Here is a 12,719-nt window from a genome sequence, read left to right on the forward strand (position 1 = left end):
GTATTTGCCTTATGTATTGAGGTGCTCCTATGTTGGGTGCATAAATATTTACAATTGTTATATCTTCTTCTTGGATTGATCCCTTGATCATTATGTAGTGTCCTTCTTTGTCTCTTGTAATAGTCTTTATTTTAAAGTCTATTTTGTCTGATATGAGAAGTGCTACTCCAACTTTCTTTCGGTTTTCATTTGCATGAAATATCTTTTTCCATCCCCTTACTTTCAGTCTGTATGTGTCTCTAGGTCTGAAGTGGGTCTCTTGTAGACAGCAAATATATGGGTTTTGTTTTTGTATCCATTCAGCCAATCTGTGTCTTTTGGTGGGAGCATTTAGTCCATTTACATTTAAGGTAATTATCGATATGTATGTTCCTATTCCCATTTTCTTAATTGTTTTCGGTTTGTTATTGTAGGTCTTTTCCTTCTCTTGTGTTTCTTGCCTAGAGAAGTTCCTTTAGCAGTTGTTGTAGAGCTGGTTTGGTGGTGCTGAACTCTCTCAGCTTTTGCTTGTCTGTAAAGGTTTTAATTTCTCCATCAAATCTGAATGAGATCCTTGCTGGGTAGAGTAATCTTGGTTGCAGGTTTTTCTCCTTCATCACTTTAAATATGTCCTGCCAGTCCCTTCTGGCTTGCAGAGTTTCTGCTCAAAGATCAGCTGTTAACCTTATGGGGATTCCCTTGTGTGTTATTTGTTGTTTTTCCCTTGCTGCTTTTAATATGTTTTCTTTGTATTTAATTTTTGACAGTTTGATTAATATGTGTCTTGGCTTATTTCTCCTTGGATTTATCCTGTATGGAACTCTCTGTGCTTCCTGGACTTGATTAACTATTTCCTTTCCCATATTAGGGAAGTTTTCAACTATAATCTCTTCAAATATTTTCTCAGTCCCTTTCCTTTTCTCTTCTTCTTCTGGAACCCCTATAATTCGAATGTTGGTGTGTTTAATGTTGTCCCAGAGGTCTCTGAGACTGTCCTCAGTTCTTTTCATTCTTTTTTCTTTATTCTGCTCTGCAGTAGTTATTTCCACTATTTTATCTTCCAGGTCACTTATCCGTTCTTCTGCCTCAGTTATTCTGCTATTGATCCCATCTAGAGTATTTTTAATTTCATTTATTGTGTTGTTCATCATTGTTTGTTTCATCTTTAGTTCTTCTAGGTCCTTGTTAAATGTTTCTTGCATTTTGTCTATTCTATTTCCATGATTTTGGATCATCTTTACTATCATTATTCTGAATTCTTTTTCAGGTAGACTGCCTATTTCCTCTTCATTTGTTAGGTCTGGTGGGTTTTTATCTTGCTCCTTCATCTGCTGTGTGTTTTTCTGTCTTCTCATTTTGCTTATCTTACTGTGTTTAGGGTCTCCTTTTTGCAGGCTGCGGGTTCGTAGTTCCCGTTGTTTTTTTAAAAATTTATTTATTTATTTATGGCTGTGTTGGGTCTTTGCTTTTGTGCGAGGGCTTTCTCTAGTTGTGGCAAGTGGGGGCCACTCTTAATCGCGGTGCGCAGGCCTCTCACTATCGCTGCCTCCCTTGTTCTCTGCAGAGCACAGGCTCCAGATGCGCAGGCTCAGTACTTGTGGCTCACGGGCCCAGTTGCTCCGCGGCACGTGGGATCTTCCCAGACCAGGGCTCGAACCCGTGTCCCCTGCATTGGCAGGCAGACTCTCAACCGCTGCGCCACCAGGGAAGCCCGTTCCCATTGTTTTTGGTGTCTGTCCCCAGTGGCTAAGGTTGGTTCAGTGGGTTGTGTAGTCTTTTTGGTGGAGGGGACTAGTTCCTGTGTTCTGGTGGATGAGGCTGGATCTTGTCTTTCTGGTGGGAAGGTCCACGTCTGGTGGTGTGTTTTGGGGTGTCTGTGGACTTATTATGATTTTGGGCAGCCTCTCTGCTAATGGGTGGGGTTGTGTTCCTGTCTTGCTAGTTGTTTGGCATAGGATGTCCAGCACTGTAGCTTGCTGGTCATTGGGTGAAGCTGGGTGCTGGTGTTGAGATGGAGATCTCTGGGAGATTTTCGCCATTTGATATTATGTGGAGCTGGGAGGTCTCTTGTGGACCAGTGTCCTGAAGTTGGCTCTCCCACCTCAGAGGCACAGCACTAACTCCTGGCTGGAGCACCAAGAGCCTTTCATCCACACGGCTCAGAAGAAAAGGGAGAAAAAGTAGAAAGAAAGAATTAGTAGAAGAAGAAAGAAAAGAAAGAAAGAAGGGTGGGAGGAAGTAAGGAAGGAGAGAAGGAAGAAAAACAAGAAAGAAAGAAGATAAAGTAAAATAAAATAAAGTTAACATAAAATATAATAAAGTTATTAAAATAAAAATATAATTATTAAGAGAAAAAAACGGACAGATAGAACCCTGGGACAAATGGTGGAAGCAAAGCTATACAAAATCTCGCACAGAAGCATACACATACACACTCACAAAAAGAGGAAAAGGGGAAAAAATAATAAACCTTGCTCTCAAAGTCCACCTCCTTAATTTGGGATGATTCATTGTCTATTCATGTATTCCACAGATGCAGGGTACATCAAGTTGATTGCGGAGCTTTAATCCGCTGCTTCTGAGGCTGCTGGGAGAGATTTCCCTTTCTCTTCTTTGTTCTCACAGCTCCCAGGGGCTCAGTTTTGGATTTGGCCCCGCCTCTGCGTGTAGGTCGCCTGAGGGCGTCTGTTCTTCGCTCAGACAGGACGGGGTTAAAGGAGCCGCTGATTTGGGGGCTCTGGCTCTCTCAGGCCGGGGGTAGGGAGGGGCACGGACTGCGGGGCGAGCCTGCGGCGGCAGAGGCCGGCGTGACGTTGCACCAGCCTGAGGCGCGCCGTGCGTTCTCCCGGGGGAGTTGTCCCTGGATCACGGGACCCTGGCAGTGGCGGGCTGCACAGGCTCCCCGGAAGGGGTGTGTGTGTGGATAGTGACCTGTGCTCGCACACAGGCTTCTTGGTGGCGGCGGCAGCAGCCTTAGCGTCTCATGCCTGTCTCTGGGGTCCGCGCTTTTAGCCGCGGTTCGCGCCCGTCTCTGGAGCTCCTTTAAGCAGCGTTCTCAATCCCCTCTCCTTGCGCACCAGGAAACAAAGAGGGAAGAAAAAGTCCCTTGCCTCTTCAGCAGGTCCAGACTTTTCCCCGGACTCCCTCCGGGCCAGCTATGGCACACTAACCCCCTGCAGGCTGTGTTCACCCGCCAACCCCGCTCCCTGCGCTCCTACTGAAGCCCGAGCCTCAGCTCCCAGCCCCGCCCGCCCTGGCAGGTAAGCAGACAAGCCTCTCGGGCTGGTGAGTGCCGGTCGGCACCGAACCTCTGTGTGGGAATCTCCCCGCTTTGCCCCCTGCACCCCTGTGGCTGTGCTCTCCTCCGCGGCTTCGAAGCTCCCCCCCTCCGCCACCCGCAGTCTCTGCCCGCAAAGGGGCTTCCTAGTGTGTGGAAGGCTTTCCTCCTTCACAGCTCCCTCCCACTGGTGCAGGTCCCGTCCCTATCCTTTTGACTCTGTTTATTCTTTATTCTTTTTCTCTACCCAGGTACGTGAGGGGTTTCTTGCCTTTTGGGAGGTCTGAGGTCTTCTGCCAGCGTTCAGTAGGTGTTCTCTAGGAGTTGTTCCACGTGTAGATGTATTTCTGGTGTATCTGTGGGGAGGAAGGTGATCTCCGCGTCTTACTCTTCCGCCATCTTCCCGGAAGTCTCCTTGGTGGTTTTTTTTGGGTTTTTTTTTGTTTGTGGTACGCGGGCCTCTCACCGCTGCGGCCTCTCGAGTTGCGGAGCACAGGCTCCGGACGCGCAGGCTCAGTGGCCATGGCTCACGGGCCCAGCCGCTCCACGGCATGTGGGATCTTCCCGGACCAGGGCATGAACCCATGTCCCCTGCATCGGCAGGCGGACCCCCAACCACTGCGCCACCAGGGAAGCTCAATGTTGGGTTTTAAAAAAAAAAAAAATTATAGCCATCTTCATTGAAACTATCTCCATGAAGCCTTCTCTGATAGGTTCGGCTATATATTCTCTCTCATTTTCCTATATTTTTATTTCTCCTAAGACATGATTAAATATTTCTTGAGGATGTGGATCTGAGATCGTTTTCTAGATTATAAAATCCTTGAGAGCTGGGAGGTGTCTTCTGTTTGTAGGGTGACCAACTATCCTGGTTTGCCTGGACTGAGGGATTTCTCAGGATACCGGACTTTCTAGGCTAAAACTGGGACAGTCCTGAGAAAACTGAATTTGGGGACTTCCCTGGTGGCACAGTGGTTAAGAATCTCTTGCCAATGCAGGGGACACGGGTTCGAGCTCTGGTCCGGCAAGATCCCACATGCTGCAGAGCAACTAAGCCCGTGAGCCACAGCTACTGAGTCCGTGTGCCACAGCTACTGAAGCCCACGTGCCTAGAGCCCGTGCTCCGCAACAAGAGAAGCCACCACAATGAGAAGCCCACGTACCGCAACGAAGAGTAGCCTCTGCTCACCACAACTAGAGAAAGCCTGCACACAGCAACGAAGACCCAATGCAACCAAAAAAAAGAAAAAGTAAAACAAAGCCTCCACATTAAAAACAAAACAAAACAGGGCTTCCCTGGTGGCGCAGTGGTTGAGAGTCCGCCTGCCGATGCAGGGGACGCGGGTTCGTGCCCCGGTCTGGGAGGATCCCACATGCCACGGAGCGGCTGGGCCTGTGAGCCATGGCTGCTGAGCCTGCAGGTCCAGAGCCTGTGCTCCGCAACGGGAGAGGCCACAACAGTGAGAGGCCCGCGTAGCGAAAAAACAAACAAAAAAACCAAAACTCAATTTGGTCATCCTATTTCTATTCCCCCTCCAGCATGCCAAACACCTTGCCTATTATAGGCATTCAATAACATTTTCCCAATTAATGTTGGAAGAGAGAAAATAGTAGTGTTTTCCTTTGATGGAAGTGAAAGTGGTCCCGTCTTAGTTTCTTGAGGAGCCTCAATACTGTTTTCCATAGTGGCTGCACCAATTTGTATTCTCACGACAGTGTACTAAGTTTCCCTTTTCTCCAAGTCCTCACCAACGTGGTGGTGAGGTCTTTTTGATGACAGCCATTCTGACAGGTATGAGGTAATATCTCATTTTGGTTTTGATTTGCATTTTTCTGATGATTAGCGATGTTGAGCATGTGTCTGTTGGCCATCTGTATATCTTCTTTGGAAAAATGTCTATTTAGGTCTTCTGCACATTTTTTAACTGGGTTTTTTGTTTTTCTGACATTGAGTTTTATGAGCTGCCTATATATTTTGGATATTAACCTCTTATATGTCATATCATTTGCAAATACTTTCTCCCACTCAGTAGGTTGTCTTTTAGTTTGGGCAATGGTTTCATTTGCTGTGCAAAAGCTTTTAAGTTTAATTAAGTCCCATTTCTTTATTTCTATTTCCTTCTTAAAAATAACTTTTTTTAGGTGTTTTTCTGACTATAAAACAAAAATAAATCACCTTGTTGGAAACTTGGAAAATTTAGAAAAAAAAAAAGTTAAAATTTGGTGCCCTGGAATAGACTCATATTGATTCGAGAGATTGAACTGCATGCATTTCTTCCCAGCTTCAAGCTCAAAGACATCATATTGGTTGAAACTGGCCGTGACAGGAGTATTTACACAACAGAATGATAAATGCTATGAATCAGGGCTTTTTTTTTAACCAGCACACAACTGATATACCGTCTTCCCCATTACACAACTTAGGTCTCGAGGCCACCTTGAGACCGTAACACCCTCCAACCCCACTTAAGGCTGTACTATCGGATTGCAGGGGCGTTCTGCCTAAATCCCCCTTTTCTCAAAGTAACTGGATTGAGCTTCTGCTCCTTACATCTAAACAGGCTTCACTAGAACAGAGACAGAGCAGTATCAGGACGCTCTTCCAGCTGACCCATACCCTGGTCAGCACACCGCCCCTCCTCCTCGGACATTGTTGTCGTCCCCACCTCCAAGTACTTGACATGGCAGCCACATCTACAGCCCAGCTTGGCACCTCCAAGCTTCTACACCTGCCCTGAAGGCAAATGCAGTTTTCCTGTAAAGGGAATTTCTCAATAGACACTGATTTTTGAGCCACTTAGCCCATGTAACCTCTCACTCCTTATCCTATTATGACTTCATGTCACAGTTTGCTACTTAGCTAAGCTTGCTCAAGCTATTAAGGGGTTCTATTTTTCTCTTTTTTGGCTGAAACTTCCAACTTCCAGTAATTTGCCAAAATGACCAACACAAAGGGAAAGAAGAGAGGCACCCACTATGAGTTCTCTAAGCCTTTTAGAAAACATGGAATAGTTCCTTCAGCCACATCCATGTGAATTTACAACAAAGGTGATATTGTAGATGTCATGTTCAAAAAGGAATTCCCCACAAATGTTCCCAGGGCAAAACTGGGAGAGTCTAGTGTTACCCAGCATCCTGTTGGCATTGCTGGAAACAAAGAAGTTAAGGGCAAGAGAAGTAATGTACACACTGAGCATATTCAGTCCTCTAAGAGCTGAGATAGCTTCCTGAAATGTGTGAAGGAAAACGATCAGAAAAAAGAAGGAAGCCAAGAGAAATGTTCTTGGTTTCAACTGAAGTGCCAGCCTGCTCCTCCGACAGAAGCACATTTTGTGAGAACCAGTGCAAAGGAGCCTGAGCTGCTGGAACCCATTCCCTATAATTCATAGAGTAATACATGTAAAAAAAAAAAAAAAAAAAAAAAAAAGATCTCTGGGCTGTGAAAAAAAAAGTTATTAAGGGCTTTGGTGGCAGCCCTCAGGTTTGGAATTCATGGAAGAACACTGGCAGTGGGAAGAAAGAGGGTGCAAGGCAAGACTCCAGTCCTGGAACAACAGCAATACCAACCACGGCACTCAGAGGACTGAGGACTAGAGATGGACATAAAGTCAAAGCAAGGTCAGCTGCTTACAGCTTATGGAAAGGATTTTAAGAAACAGATCAATGTCTCCGTTTCTTTATCTGTAAATCGTAGATATCCACCTTGATGTGTTGTGAAGAGGGGGAAATGAGTTAATACATGTGAAGCCTTTAGCACAATGCCTGGCATATAGTAAGCACTATGTAAGCATTAACTATTACTATTTAAACATTTCCGTAGAAAAGAAATTGTGTGCATTTCATTCTAAATCTGGCTTCTGGCTCCAGACCAAAAAACTCCTTCAGTACAATAGCCTTTGTTAGTATCCACAGGCTGTTTATTGTCCCCATGTTATCTTGGATCATTTCCACATAGTACAGAGGGGCCAATAGACCACCATCTCCCCGGGGAAAAAAACATTCCCATCACTCCACCCTGTGCGTCAGAGATATTATTCTACCTAGAGTCACAATTTATAGAAGTATTTATCCATCTGAGAAATTCTTCCCAGAAGTAACCTGGATTAAAGAGGTAATTTGAAACTACATTATCCCATCTCTCTCTCTCTATATATATATATCTCACATTATATGTATTATATTTATTTATAATATGAAAGTATATTATTTTCAAAGAATATATTCAAAGATATAATGTATTATGTATATTCATTATAAACATTAATATGTTATAGATGATGCTATTACAATGAAGAGATGTAATAGTACCTCTTACTAGTTGAGATGCTACTGGGTCAAGTGTTCTGTGTGTTTTATCTCATCTTATTTCCTTATATCCTGAGAATTTGATAAAATAGGTTGCTTTCCTCTTTTTACAGCTGAGGAAACCAAGGCTCAAAACTGAAGTTGGGTGTTTTGTTCCAGGTCACACAGGCTGTACTAGGTAAGTCAGTAATAGCGTCTGATTTGTCCATGCCCTATTCTAATGGAAAATTCCCAGCCCACCTCCTCTGTTGCCCAGGAAGCCATTTTTGGTACTACATGACTCCACTGCTTCCCCTTGTTACTAACTAGAGTGGATGCCCCCATCCAAAGACAGCCAAGTGTATATAGAGATTAGTTCAAGGACATATACAACTGGCTCAACAAGATCAGATGGGACAGCAAGAGTCTCTCTCTCTATTTTGAAATAAGAAACACAGAGTTTGCCATTTGAGAGCAGAAAGAGGTGGCAAAAAGATGTATCAAGAGATGACACAGATAGAGTCAGAACCATGCCAAGTTAAAGCCATTTGCAAGCCAAACTTCTGAAAAGCAAAAACTGTAAGTAAGCAGAGGGACTTGGAAGGTTAAAGAGGAGACTGAAGCTGACATGTAGAGAGTAGCCGAGACAGGTCACCCTGAGACTGGGTGGAGAGCCAGGGGCTCCTGATGCTCCTGGGGCTGCTCTGAATCTGGATCCACCTTCTAGCTCTAGTTACAGCTCTGCTCTTGGATTTCAGAGAGATTTCTGCCTAGATCCCACTTGTCTTGAAGTAGCTTGATAGAGACTTTGCTCATTATATTCACCTGGGCCTCGCTGGGACAGAAGCAGAGCAGTGCTGAGATGCTCATCTCTGACCCCCCACATGCTAACCACTGCACTACCCTTCCTGCGTGGACCAGGGTTGTTGCCAGGTGCCAAGGTGGGCCTCAAAAAAAGATCAGAAACCATAGCTGCAGCCAGTGCTGATTCAGTTTTGCTATTTATACCCAACCCTACAGTGGACTTTCCAAATGAAAACTCAAGGAGTAAATTGGAAACAGCAAAAATTCCAAAGAGTGGGTTTTGTCAATAAAAGCAGCCCCAAAATGTTTGCTTACTGCTAAGTACACGAGGAAAGCTACAGAATGGTAGGTACAAGATGTTTCTATGTCTGCAAACATAATAGTGTATGAAAATAGATAAAAGGCCAGAAGGAAAGGCATTCATTCATTCATCAGATGTTTCATGAGTATGTTCTAGGTGCTCAGGATACAAGGGTGAGCAAAAGGAGACACAGTTCCTACCCTCGAGGATATTTCAGTCTAGTGAAGGAGATCAACACACACACTGCAATCATTCTAAATGTTTGAGGGAAATGTACTTGGCGGAAAACTTTATCAGGGGCAATGTGACCCAGTCAGAGAAGTCAGCGAGGGCTTCTCTGATGACTGAGCTGTGATGGATGAGTATGCAGTACCCGCATGAAGCGTTGTCCAGGCAGAGGCCATAGCATAGGCAGAGCGCAGTGAGGAGGGACCACAGCAAGTATAAGGAACTGGAGGATGGCCGTATGGTTGGAGTAAAAAAAGTAAAAAAGGTTGGGAGAGAATGGTGTGGGATGGAGCTGGAGAGGTAGGCAGGGCCAGATCATGTAAGGTCTTACAGGCCAGGTTAAGGAGTTTTGTCTTTACCTCTGAGAGATTCGGGGAGCCAGTGAGGATTGAGTGTGTAAGATATAATCAGATTTGCACTTTGACAATAGCTGTCTCTGTATGGAAAACAAATTACTAGGAGCCAGCATGGATAAGCAGGAAGAAAAGGGGTCCAGTGTGGAGGCTATCACAGTAATCCAGACGGCATCCAGATGGGAGCTCATTTTACTATTCTTTTATATTTTAAATTTGAAATGTTTGGAGGAGTGTTTAGGGAGCACGTAATCTCCAGGGAGCACACAATCTCCAGCATGGATGGAGAACGAGGCTTGAAAGGTGCAGCTAAGAACAGGCTCAGAATCACTCTGAAGGATCAGCCCGGTAAGGACACCACTTTCCTTATGCCCGAGTTAAGATGCTGCAGTCGGGACTTCCCTGGTGGTCCAGTGGTAAAGAATCTGCCTTACAATGCAGGGGACTCTGGTTCAATCCCTGGTTGGGGAACTAAGATCCCACGTGCCTCGGGGCAACTAAGCCCGCGTGCCACAACTACTGAGCCTGTGCTCCTCAAGTAGAGAGCCCACGTGCTCTGGAGCCTGCACCACGACTAGAGAGAGAAGAAACACGCATGCCACAACTACTGAGCTCGGGCGCCTCAACTAGGGCCCATGTGCCACAAACTACAGCACCCACGTGCCCTGGAGCCTGGGCACCACGACCAGAGAAGAGAAAACCTTCACACCATAACTAGAGAGAAGCCACAACGAAAGATCCCACGTGCCTCAATGAAGACCTGATGCAGGCATAAATAAATAAAATAAATAAATAAGAAATCTTAAAAAAACAAAACAAATTCTGCAGCTTGCTTCACTGACACAGTACAGGGCAGGGATGCCACTGCCAGAGCCTCACCCGGGACTCAATCTCACAACAAGCTCCCAGCTGAGTAAATAAATCCAGCAGAAATGGTCACCTCTGGATGTACCCTTAGAATTAAAGTGTGAACCTGAACAGCTAAGGGTAAGACCGTAGCATAGTGTAGGGTGTAAGAGTTGGGGGACAGGGACTTCCAATCAATCTCATTTTGAAACAGCCAGGTGGCCTTCTCACCCTTAAAACATTTCATCTAGGGTGAAAAAATGTGAGCAAGTCTGTTTGACATTTCAAGCTACAGAATTTCAATACATCTTTAGACGAGAGATGAAAAACAAGGAAAACATTGGGTCAATGAAGTCTACTCGTTCTATATCTCCCTTTCAAGGGAAGCTTTCATGTATGTCTCTGGATATATCATCCACATTATCCAGAGATTCTCAAATTAATCTAAATTCTTTTAAACTTGACATACTGGAAACCTGATACAATAAATATGATTCAGTAGCTCTGATCTTTTATGATTCTCAGAATATATGTAGAAACATTTTAACACATACCAAAAGCATTCAGGAAGGACTTTTAGATGATCCCCATTCTGGATTAACAACACTGCTGCTCAGAATTGTGGATATAATAAATGAGAAGATAAAATATTATTAAAGGGTACCATGTATAGCCAATAGTCTGTCCATCAACATACTTAGTCATCATGTTAATCCTTCCAGGTACAAATATAGCAGGAAATATTGAGGGGGACAGCACTCAAAAGTAGAAGTTCATGCTCACTTTTGAATCTCACACTGCCTTTTCGTAAATTGTCTCCTTCAGTATGGTGTGTGGAAAGGTGAAGTTATAGTAAACTAATTTAAACCAGGGACTGGAAAACTTAGCCATCACTTTCTCAGAGGGATAATTGGAACTAGAGTGCTTATACCTGGAGAGAGGATCCTAGTGTGGAGAGAGTCAGGAGATCTGTCACTCCATTCTAAGGGTCTAGGGGCTCTGCTTGAACAGGAAAGCAGAAGACCATTAGAAAGGACCAAACTGGAGTCAGAACGACCTGAATTTTAATTCCAGTTATTGCATTTCCCACAGTGTGGCCTTGACAATTTGCTTAACTTTGCAGATCCTCAGTTTCTTCATCTATAAAATGGGTTACCCATCTTATAGCATTGTTGTGGTTATCAAATGAGAGATGATTATGTAAAGTCCTTAGCACCAAACCTGACATACCATAGTGCTAAATAAATAACAACTATTATTAAATAACAAAAGTTTCAAACTCTAAGCAAAAAAGAGCAGAGACGTAAATTCCCTCCAGACATGAGAACCATTTGGGCCACTGCCTGACTGACTGACATGTAAATTATGTCTAGCCCTCTCAAAATAATCCACCTTAACGGAAAGTCATTTCTCTGTCTGAAGTCGACAAAATACACTCCTCTTGCTAGGCTGCCCCTTTCCCTGCAGGCTCTGTCCTGGATCATAGACAGGTCCAAGATGACACTGATGATGGGGAGTTGAAATGGGCCCTTTTCCAGAATTTAAGTTTAATCAATATGTATTAAATGCCAAGCATGGGCCAGCCACAGTGCTGGACACTAGGAGATACAGAGGGGACTAAATATCCTCCAGCCCTGCCTCAAGGACCTCCCAGCCTAATGAGACCAACACGAGAACAGAAAATCTCTGAATAGTACGTGGAACATGCAGGCTACTATGAGAAAATAAGACACCCTAAATTATATGAAGTTTTAAATCCAATCTTCATATATTTTCAACATTTTATTCTGTTCCTCAGTTTAGTTCTTTTCCTTAACAATTAAACACTCAGCAAATGGGCTTAAGTCCAATGTACATTCAAATGAGGAAACAAAGTCTACCTCTCTGTTTGCTTCAAAAGTTGCCCTCTTTGTCTCGAATGTGCTAAATTTGTGAGTTCTACAGTCCTCGTCCCTGGCATCAGAGGAGAGGTACCTAATACGGTCTGGAGGAGTCTATGCCAGAAAGGATCTTTATGTCACACTCTCTGTGAGAGTCACATTGGGGATTAGGGCTTTCAAAGTATGAATTTTGTGGGGACGCAATTCAGTCCACAGCATTCTGCCCCTGGCCCCCAAAATCCACGTCCTTATTGCATGGAAATTACATTCACTCCATACCAACAGCTCCAAAAGTATTAACTCATTCTAGCATCAGCTCTAAAGTCTAAAGTCCAAACTCTAAATATCTAAATCAGATGTAGGTGAGACTAGAGGTATGACTCATCCTGAGGCAAACTCCTCTCCAGCTGTGAACCTGTGAAATCAGATAAGTTATGTGCTTCTAAAATGCAATGGTGGGACAGGCATTTCCATTCCAAAAGGGAGAAATAGGAAAGAAGGAAGGGGTGATAAGTCCTGCAGGAAAGGCAAATTGCATTAGATCTTAAGTTTCGAGAATAACACCCTTTGGCTTGATGCCCAGCCTTCCAGACCCCCTGGGGCAGCAGCCCCACCTCCACAGCCAGAGTCATGCCCACAAGTCTCCAGTACTTTTAATAGAGAGAATTTAATATAGAGAATGTTTAACTAGGTAGTAAGGAATTGTTAACTAAGCAACCGAAAAGGCAAAAAAAAAAAAAAAAACCAAAAAACAAGCAAACACCACT

This window comes from Grampus griseus (genome assembly GCF_964374135.1).
Source record: "Grampus griseus genome assembly, chromosome: 5".
Taxonomy (NCBI): Eukaryota; Metazoa; Chordata; class Mammalia; order Artiodactyla; family Delphinidae; genus Grampus; species Grampus griseus.